Source organism: Rattus norvegicus, chromosome X (assembly GCF_036323735.1).
Source record: "Rattus norvegicus strain BN/NHsdMcwi chromosome X, GRCr8, whole genome shotgun sequence".
NCBI classification, from domain to species: Eukaryota; Metazoa; Chordata; class Mammalia; order Rodentia; family Muridae; genus Rattus; species Rattus norvegicus.
Genome location: NC_086039.1, coordinates 102846704 through 102862456, shown reverse-complemented (window position 1 = coordinate 102862456; position 15753 = coordinate 102846704).

Genomic DNA, 15753 nt, shown 5'->3' with positions numbered 1-15753 from the left:
GTCCCTGTGTGTCTCTTTATTGTTCTTGATCTCCACCTTACTGGCTAAAGTGCGGGATATATGATATGTAATGAATACATCATGGTATGCTGTATGTTTCATCCACTTATAAATACTTTAATACCAATGCAACTTTTCCTGGATTTGTTTGTAGAGTAGGAGGTAACTAATCTCTTTTATGAAGCTTCTTGTAGTCCATTTGTTTATATGTTTGATTTATCCTTCTACTGTTTCTTAAACCACCACATAGTAATGTTAATTTACCCATTTGGACACCAAATTTTGCCTTTCTTTTCTTGTTATACTCTGTTCAATAGGAAGTAACCTCCACATTGTTGAATATGTACTCAACAGTTCATGGCTCAACTATCACCTCTTCAAAGAGCTTATTCTTTTATGTCTGTTACTCTGTTCTCCGACATGGAATATACCAGAGATAATTGACTTTTTTCTTACTTGCAGAGGTTTCATTGTATGGTTGCTTAGTTAGTCCCTTCACTTTGGGACATTGGCTGGGTAGCTAGAGCATTGTATAGAGTCTGTGGCATAGAAATGCCGTCTTACTTCATGAAGGCCAAGAAGCAGAGAGAAAAATGTGAGTTCTAGGATTCCAGTATATCAGTCAAGAGCACAAGTACAATGAATTATTTCCTTGAATGGGTCCAGAATAAAGCTTCTACTATAGCCCAGAAAGCCACTAGAGGGGATCAAGAGTTATCACCTGAATTTTTAGGGGTAACATTTAGGAGCCATCTCAGAATACTTTCTATGCTTCTTCTAATTGATTTCTTTTCTAGCTGCCACCATCACTTAATGCAGCGGATATATTTTCTAACATAATGGACCATGCCCTAAGTATTCAGTACTGCTGCTTTTCCATGGTAACAGCTTTATTGACTATTGACTTTATTGACCGAATGTGTGCAATACTCCTAGACATCCAAGACTTACAAAGAAACAAATAATATAAAGTCAGCAATTAGTAATTTACGGATGATGCTGTTATGAAATTATGTTGAAACCATAACATAATGCATTCCAAAGGCATAGTAAAAAGTCCATAAGTTGAATATTAGTTCCTGACATGTGTTCAAGTTCCAACAGAACTGCATTTCAATGACATAGTAAGAGAAATAGTTGAAAATTAGTAATAGTTATTGCTCAGTGCTTTCTTGTTGAGAGAGTTTAGACTGCATCTTTTTAAAATTTAATTTAGTTTTTTTTAAATTATTCACTTTACATCCCACTCACTGACTCTCTCCCAGTCACCCGCCCTTCTTCCTACACTCCTACCCTTCTCCGATCAGGAGGGGGTTCCCTAGGTATTCCCCCACCCTGGCACTCTGCAAGACTATGCAGTTCCTCTCCCACTGAGGCCAGACAAGGCAGCCCAGCTAGAAGAACATATCCCACAGACAGGCAACAGCTTTTAGGATAGCTTCCCCTGCAGGTTCCAGGTGTTCGGGACCCACCTGAAGCCGCACATCTGTAACATAGGTACAGGGAGGCCTAGGTCCAACCCAGATATGTTCTTTGGTTAGTTCAGACTCTGAGAGCCCCAAGGGTCCATGTTAGTTGACTATGTTGGTTTTCCTGTGGAGTTTCTATTCCCTTCGGGGCCCACAATCCTTCCTCCTGTTCTTCCATAAGAGTCCTCAAGCTCCATCCACTGTTTGGCTTGTGGGTGTCTGCATCTTAGTCAGCTGCTGGGTGGAGCCTCTCAGAGGACAACATGATCCTGTCTGAAGCAAAACAGAGTACCATTAATAGTGTTAGGGATTAGAGTTTGCCCATGGGATGGGTCTCAAGATGGGCAAGTTATTGGTTGGTCATTCCCCAAGTCTCTGCTTCTCCTTTTCCATCCCTTCATTTGCCTCTTATGCCTATTTTATTCCCCCTTCTAAGTGAGATTCAAGCTTCCTCACTTCAAGTCTTTCTTCTTATTTAGCTTCTTTGTGTCTGTGGACTATAGCATGATACCTATATTTTATGGCTAATATCCACTTATAAGTGAGTATATGCCATGCATGTCTTTTTTTTTTATTAACTTGAGTATTTCTTATATACATTTTGAGTGTTATTCCCTTTCCCGGTTTCCGGGCAAACATCCCCCTCCCCCCTCCCCTTCCTTATGGGTGTTCCCCTCCCAACCCTCCCCCCATTGCCGCCCTCCCCCCACAGTCTAGTTCACTGGGGGTTCAGTCTTAGCAGGATCCAGGGCTTCCCCTTCCACTGGTGCTCTTACTAGGATATTCATTGCTACCTATGAGGTCAGAGTCCAGGGTCAGTCCATGTATAGTCTTTAGGTAGTGGCTTAGTCCCTGGAAGCTCTGGTTGCTTGGCATTGTTGTACATATGGGGTCTCGAGACCCTTCAAGCTCTTCCAGTTCTTTCTCTGATTCCTTCAACGGGGGTCCTATTCTCAGTTCAGTGGTTTGCTGCCATGCATGTCTTTTGAGGACTGAGTTATCTCACTTGGGATGATATTCTCATGTTCTCTCCATTTGCCTTCAAAATTCATGATAACTTTGTTTTTAATAGCGAATCAGTATTTCATTGAGTAGTGTACCACAGTGTTTAGTTGAGGGACATCTAGGTTGTTTTCAGAATCTGGCTATTATGAGTAAAGCTGCTATGAACATAGTTGAGCAAGTGCCCTCATGGGATGAGATGGTGGAGCATCTTTTGGGTATATGCCTAGGAGTGGGTATAGTTGGGTCATGAGGTACAACTATTCCAAGTTTTCTGAGAAACAACCACATAGATTTCCAAAGTGGTTGTACATGTTTGCACTCCCACCAGCAATGAAGAAGTGTTCACCTTGTTGCACATCCTCGCCAGCGTGCGCTGTCTCTTGAGGTTCTTTATCTTAGCCATTCTGATGGGTGTACGATGGACCTCAGAGATGCTTTGAATTGACTAAGTAATATGAGCATTTCTTTAAGTGCTTCTAGGCTATTCAAGATTCCTCTGTTGAGAATTCTCTGTTTAGCTCTGTGGACCCGTTTGGGCTGAGGGTGTCTAACTTCTTGAGTTCTTTATGAAGTTTGGATATTAGCCCTATGTTAGATGCCATCTCCATCAAAATTCCAACACATTTTTTTATAGATCCCCCAAAACAATTTTCAACTTCATATGGAAAACCAAAATACCCAAGATAGACAAAATAATCTTGAACAATACAGGAACTTTTAGAGAAATCACCATCCCTGACCTCAAGCTGTACTACAGAGCAATACTGAAAAAGGAAGATCCTTGGTGAAATCCTTTCCCAATCTGTAAGCTGCTGATTTGTCCTGTTGACAAGGTCCTTTGCCTTAAAGAAGATTTACAGTTTCACAAGGTCCCATTTAGCAATTGTTGGTCTTACAGTCTGAACCTTTGATGTTCTGTTCACTAAATTGTCTCCTGTACCAATGTGTTCAACTCTATTTCCCACTTTCTCTTCTACAAGATCAAGTGTATTTGGTTTTATGTTGAGGTCCTTGATCCACTTGGACTTGAGTTTTATGCAGGGTGATAAGTATGAATCTATTTTTCATTCTTCTACATGTAGACATCCAGTTTGTCCTGCAGAATTTGTTGAAGATGCTTTCATTTTTACATTATATGGTTTTGGCTTCTTTATAAAAAAAATCAAATGTTCATAGGTACGTAGGATTATTTCTGAGTCTTCAATTCAATTCTACTGACCAACATGTCTGTTTCTGTACCAATGCCAGGCAGATTTCTTTTTCTGTTCTTTTCTTTCTTTTTTCTTTCTTTGTTTTTTTGTTTCTTCCTTTTTCAGTATTGCTCTGTCATACAGATTGAAGTCAGGGATGGTGATTCCTCTAAAAGTTCCTTTATTGTTCAGAATTATTTTGGCTATGCTGGATATTTTGGTTTTCCGTATAAGGCTGAGAATTGCTTTTTTTTTCAGAATCTCTAAAGATGTGCTGGGATTTTGGTGAACTTGGCCTTGAATCTGTAGATTGCTTTTGCTAAGAAGACCGTTTTCACTCTGTTAATTCTCCCTATCATGAGCATGAGAGATCTTTCCATTTTCTTCAGTTTCTTTCTTCAGGAACTTGAAGTTCTTGTCATACAGGTGTTTCACTTGCTTGGTTAAGAGTTAACCAAGACATTATATATAATTCGTGGGTATTGTGAAGGGTGATGCTTCCCTAATTTCTTTCTCAGGATGTTTATCATTTTTAAATGGAGGCTACTACTGATTTGTTTGAGTTAATTTTGTATCGAGCCACTTTGCTGAAGGTGTTTATCAGCTGTAAGAATTGTCTGGTAGAATTTTGGGGGTCTCTCATGTATACTATCATACCATCCACAAATGGCAATACTTAGACTTTTCCCTTCCAATTTTTATCCCCTGGATCTCCTTTAGTTGTCTTACTGCTATGGCTAGAACTTCAAGTACTATATTGAATAGATAGATAGATAGATAGATAGATAGATAGATAGATAGATAGATAGACAGACAGACAGACAGACAGACAGACAGATAGAGCAGCCTTATCTTGTCCCTGATTTTAGTGGAAATGCTTTAACTTTCTTTCCATTTAGTTTGATGTTGGCTATTGCCTTGCTGTTTATTGCTTTGATTATATTTAGATATGTGCTCTGTAGCCCAGATTTCTCTAATATTTTTAATATGAAGGATTTTATCATAGGCTTCTTCAGCATTTAATGAGGTGATCATATGGCATTTTTCTTTCAGTTTGTTTATGAGGTGAGTTAATTGATGGATTTTTGTATACTGAACCATACCTGCATCTTTGGGATGATGCCTGCTTGATCTTGATGGATAATGCCTTTGATGTGTTCCTGGATTCATTTTGCGAATATTTTACTGAATATTTTTTGCATCAATGCTCATAAGAGAAATATGTCTGAAATATTCTTTCTTTGTTGAATCTTTGTGTTATTTAGGTATCAGGGTGACTGTAGTCTCATAGAATGTGTTTGGTAGTGTTCCTTCTGTTTCTATTTTGTGGAATACTTACAGGAATTTTGGCATTAACTCTTTTTTGACAGTCTGATAGAATTTTTCACTAAAACCATCAGGTGCTGGGCCTTTTGTTTAGGAGACTTTTAATGTCTGCTTATATTTTTTTTATAATTTTTATGGGTTATGGGGCTGTTTAAATCCTTTCCCTGATCTTGACCTAACTTGTTAAGTGGTATCTGTCTAGAAAATAATCCATTTCATTAAGATTTTCCGATTTTGTGAAATATGGCTTCCAAACTAAAATTTAACAATTCTTTGAATTTCCTCAGTTTCAGTTGTTAACTCTCCATTTTCCTTTCTGATTTTATTTATTTGAATATTGCCTTTCTGACTCTTGGTTATTGTGGGCAAGGGTTTGTGTATCTTGTTGATTTTCTCAAAGAACCAGCTCTTCCTTTTGTTGACTCTTTGTATTGTTTGCTTGGATTCCACCCTGATTTTGATTATTTCCTTCCTTCCATTCCTCTCTCTTGTGCTTGTTTCTTTTTCTAGAGCTTGCAGGCGTACTTTAAAATTGCTTATATGAGAAGTTTCTAATTTCTTTATGGAGGCCCTTAGTGCTACGAGTTTTTCTCTTAGCACTGCTTTCATTGTGTCTCACAATTTTGGGTATATTGTGCCTTCATCTTCATTGAATTCTACAAAGTCTTAAATTTCTTTATTTTTCCTTCACTCAGAGATCATTGAGTAAATAGTTGTTCAATTTTCATGGGTGTGTAGGCTTTCCAGTTTTTCTGTTGTTCTTGAAGTCCAGCTTTAATGCATGGTGGTCTGATAAGATACAAGTCATTATTTCAATTTTCTTGTATCTGTTGAGGCTTGCTTTGTGACCAACTATTTGGTCAATTTTGGAGAAGGATCTATGAGGGCCTGAGAAGAAGGTATATTCTTTTTTGTGTGGATGAAATGTTCTATAGATGTCTGTTAGGTCGATTTGATTTGTGTTTGTAAGTTTCATTATTTGCTGCCATAATTTGTTTGGTCAAAAATTGGTAAGAGTGCAGTGTTGAAGTTTCCCACTATTAATGTGTGGTGTTTGATGTGTGATTTAAGCTTTAGCAGTTTTCTGTTTCTTTCTTTCTTTTTTTTAAACAAATGTGGGTACCCTTGTGATTGGGACATAGATGTTGAGAATTGATATATTATCTTGGTAGATTTTTTCATTGATGAGTATGAAGTGCTTTTCCCTGTCTCTTGATTAATTTTGGATGAAATTTTATTGTATTAGAGATTAGAATGGCTACTCCAGCTTGATTCTTGGGTTCATTTGCTTGCAAACTTTTTTCCATCCCTTTATTCTGAAGTAATGTCTAGCTTTATTGATGAGATGTGTTTCTATTATATACAGCAGAATGACGAATCCTGTTTTCACATCCATTTTATTAGCATTTGCTTTTTTTATTAGGGGAATTGAGTCCATTGATGTTGAGAGATATTAATGACCAATGATTGTTATTTCCTGTTATTTTAATGCTGCTGTTGCTGCTGCTGCTGCTGGTGGTGGTGGTGGTGGTGGTGGTGGTGGTGGTGTGTGTGTGTGTGTGTGTGTGTGTGTGTGTGTTTTTGCTGGTACAGAATTACTATCTCCTGTGTTTTCTTGGATGTAGTTAACCTTCTTGGATTGGAGTTTTCCTTTTAGTATATTCTGTAGAGCTTGATTTGTGTACAGATATTGTTTGAATTTGGATTTGTCTTAAAATATCTTGTTTTCTCCATCTATGGTAGTCAAGAATTTTGTTGGGTATGGTAATCTACCTTGTCACCTTTGATTCTTTAGAAGTTGCAGGATATCTGTCCAGGCACTTCTAGCTTTTTGAGTTTCTGTTGAGAATTCAGGTGTAATTTTGATAGGTTTGCCTTTGTATGCTACCTGGCATTTTCCCCTTGCCACTTTTAATACTCTTTCTTTGTTCTGTATATTTTGTGTTTTGATTATTATGTCACAGGAGGATTTTCTTTTTCTGGGTCCAGTCTAATTAATATTATATAAGCTTCTTGTATGATTATAGGCATCTCTTTCTTTAGGTTCGGCAAATTTTCTTATATGATTTTTTGAGAATATTTTTCTGTGCCTCGGAGCTAGGACTCTTCTTCAATTGCCATCATGCTTAGGTTAGGTCTTTTCATGGTATTCCATATTTCCTTGATGTGTTGTGTTAGGAGTTTCTTAGCTTTAACATTTTTCTTGACTCATGTATCAATATCTTCTGTTGTATCTTCTATGCCGTGAGTCTCTTCCGTCTCCTGTGTTCTGTTGGTGATGCTTGCATCTGTTGTTCCTGATCTCTTCCCTAGGTTCTCCATCTCCAGGATTTCTCGGTTTGTGTCTTCTTGATTGCTTCTTTTTCCACTTTCAGGTTTTGCACAGTTTTATTTATTTCCTTCATCTGTTTGATTATATTTTCCCGTTTGCCTTTGAGGGATTTATTTGTACCTCTTTAAAGACCTCTATCTGTTTGATTGTATTTTTCCTGTATTTTTAAAAAAGGGATTTATTCATTTCCTCATTAAAGTCCTATATCATCTTTATAAGATTGGATTTAAGGTCATTTTCTTGTGCTTTTTCTGTGTTAGGATATTCAGGGCTTGCTGGAATGGGGTAGATGTGCTTTGGAGGTATCATACTGCCCTGGCTGTTGTTGATTGTCTTCTTTCAAGGGTCTTTAGCCGTCTGGATGGTTTTGGTCCCTAGATATTCTTGTTGTAATAGGTATTTGGAAGAGGTGAGCCTCAATGATCCTGGTGTGGCAGGCCTCTCACGGGTATCCTTGTACTGTATGGTTTGAGACCTGCAAGTCTATATATTTCAGGAGCCTCAGGTCCAATGAACATGGGCAGAGAGGTGGCAGGAGAATGTAGGTCTCTCTTGGATAGAAGGCTGCTCAGGGAGGCTTGGCTTGGCCCAGAAGGCTCAGGGAACAGGTAAGGTGGGAGAAAAGAAGCTTACATGTATGTTTCAGGAGTCTTGGGTCTGATAAAGGTGGTGGAAAGGAAGCAGGAAAATTGAGCCCCTCTTGGGTTAGTAGGCTGCTCAGAGCAGCTTGGTTTGGCCCAGAGGGTTCAGAGAACAGGGCTTTATATTTCTTCTTAAAGAAAGAGGAAAAAGTTAAAATAACATACCATATTTACATTATCTTTGCATTAAAGGATAGCATTGTATTTTTTATATTAACTTGGTACAGTAGTGAAAATTAGCTGAACTTTGCTTTTAGTACCCACAATATCCTTTTAAAATGTAGACAAATATAAGACATCTAGTAGGTCAGTTAAATTCATTTTACTGATTTAATTTTGTTCGTCACAGATTACATTTCCAAGTTAGGAATTATGGCATGTTCAAATGATATATAATTCATATATAATATTTCCTTTGTGATATATTTCAAGTATGTAAAAGCAAATGAAAAATTAGTGATTTATTCATATTTGTCATATTGCTTGTATTATGATACTAATGTGCATGAAATTTCAAATATCTACAAAAATGCCCATATAATAAACAATTGCCTTATATTGCTTGTCTGTCAGCATTTATTTCCCTTTTTCTTCTTTCTTTATTTGGTATTTCACATTTAACAAGATGTTACTGAGATTATGCTCCCCTGTTTCTTAATACTCCTGGTTTATACTTTTTTCAATATTGCTCTTACTGACTGCTGTTTACCTACACTGTGTTCCCATTCTGATGAATTTAACAGTAGGATGATACTTGACAGTAAGCAAGGTTGGAAGAGTTCCTTTTATGCTACACTTTGGCTCTAACACTGAATCCTGAGATAAAAACAAGAACACACAATAAACATGTAAGTAGAAATTCCATTCTTGCACTGACAATGTGAATTACCAATTCCTTTTGTAAGAAGTGGCTTTCAATTCTTTGTTTCTAGACAATTTAAAATATTACCTAAGTGACTTCTGAGATGAGGAATGATTAAAACCAATTGTTAAAAATACCATATCCTAATTATTGACTGGTAATGTATAACTGAGCCCCTCTATTGCTGTGGGTTGGTGCAACAAGTGCAATCAGCAGAATATCTTCCCCCATACTAGAAGACTTATTTTTTAAATGCATTATTAACACAAAACAAATATAATTACTCCAGTAGAGTAACAGTGTCTGAAGGATAAAGAAGCTTCAGAGTGAAAAGGTTGACTGTCGCTTATGTAAGCTATACTTATTTGGAAAAAATTGTATTTCCCACCATGTTAAGGATAAAACACACACACACACACACACACACACACACACACACACACACACACACACACAGAGAGAGAGAGAGAGAGAGAGAGAGAGAGAGAGAGAGAGAGAGAGTTTGTTTAAGTTGGAAACGTAGAATGGAGAACTATTTTGTTCGTTAATAACAGGCCAATTACAAATGCTATACATTTAGAAGCTTTCTAACAAGAGAGGTGTGGATGGGCAATAACAGTCTGTTGTAAAGACACGGCTCAAATGGGAGGATGTAGCAAGACCAATTGATAGAGAATGCTTTTAGACTGGGCTTGATGCCACACACAGGGAATCCTGACCCTCTGAAGGTCAGTACAGCAGGATATGGAGTTCAAAGTCATGTCACTATGGTTCTAATAGTGAAAAATTTTACCATATGATACCTGTATGAATGAAACATGTATGAATAAGAGTTCAAGTCTACTCTGCCATATAAACAATGCTGAATGATGAAATATTTTTAATCTAATGAACTTCTATTATAGTTTGCCTTTTGATTGTACATTATGGTTTATTTTTTGTCACTTCAAAATATTTTGCTTCCTATTCTTCATAATTCTTAAATATTCTTCCAAAATTTCACGTGTATTATGTATCTTGAACGTACCCCTCATATTTCACTTCCTCATTGAACTCTCTCACCCAGAACCCCAACAAATCTCCCTTCCAACTTCTGATCCTCCTATAATTAATTATGCATTTATTCTGACCCACTGAATTCTTTTAGTACTGCAGATACACGTGGTTGTGGGATCATCAACCAGGGCAGGAGGAACCTGCTAGTTCTGAACAAAACTGACTTTGCTTTCTTTGACAACCATCAAACATAAATAGCTCAGCTCCCCCTATCTATGATGGCTTGATCTTGTAGACGCTTTGTAGTGCTAGGCTGCTGTGGGTTGATGTGTGCAACAGCCATGGCACGACCCAGAGGAGAGTTGACTCTGCTCATCCTTCAGCTCGTATGTTTTGTTTCCATTTTTCTAGTTCTAGTCTATAATCTTCCCTGAATTTAGGGTGCAGATTGATATTAGATGGGCCATTTATAGCTGAAAGTTCACAGTCAATTGTTTGCATCTGAGATTTTTATTCCATAGCCCATGACTTTCTAGGAACAGGACTATTCACAAATGTGGGGACCTCTATTCAAATGGCTTAAAAACTATATTGTTAAATTAGCTTACAAATTAGTTAGGTTTTATAAGGCTTCTTCATATATCCTTAGTTTTGTTTAACCAATCCTCATTTTTCCCTCTCCCTGTCTCCATCTCCCTTGAAGTTTTCACTCCTTGTGAATACAATATGTTCTATCATATATATTATTTATTGTTCTGCTTATTATATTTGTTTTACCTGATATAACAGTTTGTTTTCTATTGCTGTGGTATAAAGCCATGACCAATAGCAACTGGAAAAGAATTGAAGTCAAAGTCATGGAAGAATGATGCTTACTAGTTTGTCTTTATGACTTGCTCAGATTTCTTACACAACCAGAACCATGTGCCAAGAGGTGGACTGTGTCTTCCCACATCATTAATTAAGAAAATGTCCTATAGGCTTGCCAACTGGCCTTTCTGATTGGATCATATTCTCAGTTGAGTTTCCCTCTTCCCAGATGACAATAACTTATGTCACATTGAGAAAACCTAACTAGAATAATCGATCATTTGTTAACATACAAATGTGTCATTATTAAACCATAACTTTCACTTTCTTTTTGGTACTCAAGATCTTATATTAATATCACAATTTAAGATAATGTAATTTTGAAAGTCCCAAAGTCTTTTTATACAATTCAAACACATTAAAAACTCATTCTTTTTCAAATAGTCAATATGTTTTCAGAATTCTGAAGTCTCTCAACTGTAAAATGCTATTAAAAATAAGTTGCACACCTTTTTTATTGGATTTTTTAAATTTACTTTTCAAATGTTATTCCCTTTCCCGGTTTCCCAGACATAAGCTCTCTATCCCATCCCTCTCCCCTTTTCTATAAGGGTGTTCCCCTCCACATCCATGCCTCCTGCCCACCCCAATAACATTCACCTACACAGGAGGGTCCAACCTTGGCAGGACCAAGGGCTTCTCCTTCCACTGGTGCCCCAAAAAGGCCATCCTCTGCTACATATGCAGTTGGAGCCTTGGGTCAGTCCATTTATAGTCTTTGGGTAATGGTTTAGTCCCTGGGAGCTCTGGTTGGGTGGCTTGCTGTTTTTATGGGGTTGCAAGCCCCTTCAGCTCTTTCAATCTTTTCTCTGATTCCTCCAACAGGGGTCCCATTCTTGTTGTTGTAAAAATATAAAAATAAAAAGTATTTGTCTTTTACCCCACTTGGTCCGCACACAGTGCCCCAAGATATCTGCTAGATATCTTGGCGGAAACACAGCCCAGCCGCACTCTTTCCTACACTCAAACTCTCACATAAAAGAACACACAACACAATAATCTTAGATCCAATTGGTAAGATATAATTGCCCACTTAAACATACAAAGCCTGGTACTATCCATCCCTTGAGAACATTAATAACAACCTGTAAATACACAGAGCAGAATCTTAACATCACCTGCCATCTTGTCCTGCCACGGCTTCTCCCCTCTCTCCCTCTCTGTCCTAATCTCCTCCTCTTCCTTCAAACTTCTCTCCTACCCATCCTTCCTTCTCCAATGATAGGCTTCCTTCTATTCTGTACCTGCCCCTCACCTGTACTTTACAAATTCAATGGGGAGGTGGTTCTGGTGAAGTCACTGGAGTTCTGAGTACTTGACTAGGCAGCTATCCTTGGGACAGTGGAATTAGCATCAAAATACAGATAACTTCAGGGCAAACCACAACACGTTCTCAATTCAGTGGTTTTTACTAGTGGTTTGCTGTGTATTTGACATGCTCTGGATGTGTCTCTCAGGAAAGATCTATATCCGGTTCCTGTCAGCATGCACTTCTTAGCTTCATCAATCTTATCTAGTCTTGGTGACTGTAGGTGTATGGGCACATGTTGAGCAGTCTCTGCTCCAAACTTTGCCTCCAGATCCCCTCCTATGAATATTTTTGTCCCCCCCCCCTTTAAGAAGGAGTGAAGCATCTGCACTTAGGTCATCCTTCTTCTTGAGCTTCATGTGGTCTGTGAATTGTATCTTGGGTAATCCGAGCTTTTGGGCTAATATCCACTTACCAATGAGTGCATACCATGTGTGTTTTTCTGTGATTGCGTTACCCCACTCAGGATGATATTTTCTAGTTCAATCAATTTGCCTATGAATTTCATGAAGTCATTGTTTTTGATAGCTGAGTAGTACTCCATTTTGTAGATATACCACATTTTCTGTATCCATTCCTTCGTTGAAGGGCATCTGGGTTCTTTCCAGCTTCTGGCTATTATAAATAAGGCTGCTATGAACATAGTGGAGCATGTGTCTTTGTTATATGTTGGGGCATCTTTTGGGTATATGCCCAGGAGAGGTATAGCTGGGTCCTCAGGTAGTGGAATGTCTAATTTTCTGAGGAACTTCCAAACTGATTTCCAGAGTGGTTGTACCAGTTTGCAATTCCACCAACAATGGAGGAGTGTTCCTCTTTCTCCACATCCTCGCCAGCATCTGCTGTCACCTGAGTTTTTTTTTTTTTAATCTTAGCCATTCTGACTGGTGTGAGGTGGAATCTCAGGGTTGTTTTGATTTGCATTTCCCTGATGACTAAGGATGTAGAACATTTCTTTTGAGTACTTCTCAGCCATTTGATATTCTTCAGTTGAGAATTCTCTGTTTAATTCTGTACCCTATTTTTAATAGGGCTATTTGGTTCTCTGGAGTCTAACTTCTTGAGTTCTTTGTATATTTTGAATGTTAGTCCTATATTAGATGTAGGGTTGGTAAAGATCTTTTCCCAACCTGTGAATTGCCATTTTGTCCTAATTTCTTTCTCAGCCTGTTTATTCTTTGAATAGAGGAAGACCACTGATTTGTTTGAGTTAATTTTATAACCAGCCACTTTGCTGAAGTTGTTTATCTGCTGCAGGAGTTTTCTCATGGATTTTTTTTGGGGTCACCTGCATATACTATCATATCATCTGCAAATAGTGATATAGTGATATCTTGACTTCCTCCTTTCCAATTTATATCCCTTTGACCTTTTGTTGTCTGATTGCTCTGGCTAGGACTTTGAGCAGTATATTGAATGGATAGGGGAGAGTGGGCAGCCTTGTCTTGTCCCTGATTTTAGTGGGATTGCTCCACGTTTCTCTCCATTTAGTTTGATATTGGCTACTGGTTTACTGTATATTGCTTTTACTATGTTTAGATATGGGCTTTGAATTCCTGATCTTTCCAAGACTTTTAACATGAAAGGGTGTTGAATTTTATCAAATGCTTTTTCAGCATCTAGTGAGCTAATATCCACTTACCATGTTGTTCTTTTCTTTGAGTTTTTTTTACATAGTGTATTATGTTGATGGTTTTCCATATATTGAACCATCCCTATGTCCCTTGGATGAAGCCTACTTGATCATGATGGATGATCATTTTGATGTGTTCCTAGATTCAGTTAACAAGAATTTTATTGAGTATTTTTGAATCAATATTCATGAGGGAAATTGGTCTAATGTTCTCTTTCTTTGTTGGGTCTTTGTGTGGTTTAAGTACAAGCGTAATTGTGGCTTCATAGAAGAAATTGGGTAGTGTTCCTTCTGTTTCTATTTTTGTGGAATAGTTTGGATAATATTGGTATGAGGTCTTCTATGAAGGTCTGATAGAATTCTGCACTGAACCCATCTGGTCCTGGGCTCTTTTTGGTTGGGAGACTTTTAATGACTGCTTTTATTTCCTTAGGGGTTATGGGACTGCTGGAAAGTATAAAAGCCTGTCCTCTGGATTGAACAGTTTCTCTCTGGAGAGAGCTCAGGCAGTGCACTGAGGGGATAGAGAGGCAGTCAGGAACTCAGACTGGAGGGACAGGCTAGGACAGGAAGAGGGAACTTAGTACTCTTATCTGAAAGACCCAGTAGGGAGCCTGTCTGGCTCAGAGAAGCTGATCCTGTGAGGATGTAGAGTCTAGGAAAATGAGGTTAAAGTGCAGCCTGGGGTATGGGATTGCTCCAAGGAACATCAATCCTCCCAGTGCACCTTTGCTCATGTGGGATAGCTCAAGGTTCCCCACACTCATGGAATTAGGGGTCACCTCAATTACTAGTGACTCTCATTACTGTTTTGCAAAGGAATAGGAAGAAAGAATATTGTGACTGTGGGATTGGGAACAGGGACAGAGAACAAACCTTTCTGGGAGAGTCCCTAAGATATGAGGACAGGGACTCTATTGTGATGAATCCACAGTAGATAAGATAGGGCCTCTGTCCCCAGTAGCCTAATCAGTAGGACAGCTTTTCTCTGGGATTGTTTATGTGTCTCACAGGGTAGTAGATATTCACAGGATCTACAGAAGCCTGAGCTAAAGACATTTGAATGACAGTAAACTGTAGGCTTCTATTCCAGTCCACTTTGGACCTAGGCAAAAAAAAAAAACATCACCACCTTGGACTGCCTGGTATTTAGATGGCCATGGAAACCACATGGAATGTAGGTAGACAAGCAAATGGGAAAGAGTTTGGCCTTAGCAGAGGAATTTCCTCTACCCCTCAGCATTCATGCCATCTCTATAAAATGCTATGTGACTCCAGTCTGCGCTCCACCAATGAGCGCAATGGAATTGACTCAGACTCATCCTGCAAAAGCATCAAGTCTTTTCATCACTTCAACCCTGCACAGCCCACACAAGGCTGCTACTGTGTAAGTTGCAGTAGATACTGTTTATGTAACCAGGGCTGTCTGATGGAAAAGCCTTGTACTCAAAGCTCTCCATGCTTCTGCCTTTCAAGCAGTCTGTATTTCCCAGTTGCTGACTATCTCTTGTCTAGGTATCTGCCTGAACAGAAGCCTTCATTGAATGCCTCCTGGCTCTACACCTCACTGTCCCTCCCAGGGCTCTATGGTCAGAACTTGCCCAGCTTGGAGGAAAGGGAGCTTGCATCTGCTACAGTTGTCCCAATCTTGGGAGTGGTCTGCATTTTCAGTTTGGGGTAAAGTTTTATGCTCTGCTCACCTGATCGCATCTTAAGAATTTACTGCAATGGTCTACAAAAAACCTGAGTTTTCCTGGAACAGGCAAACTGCTGCTGTGACCAGAAGCCCTTAGAAGGCTGTCGACCTAGTGCAGAGCTCTCTGGCTGCATCATGATTGGGTGTGATGGTCTCTATTTCTGTTTCCTCCCTTCTTCAGGAATAGGTCCTAGAATAGGGAATGTAGCTCAGTGAGTAAGAACACTTGCTGCTAAAACATGGGGACCTGTGTTTGACTCACTAGAAGCAGTGGCAAACACCAGGCGTGGCTACACACACACACACACACACACACACACACACACACACACACACACACACAACAGCTCTGGTCAGGTCAAAGGTCAGATGCAGGAGAATGTCTTGGATTTTTCTGGATTCCAGTTAAGCTTTAGTTTCAGTG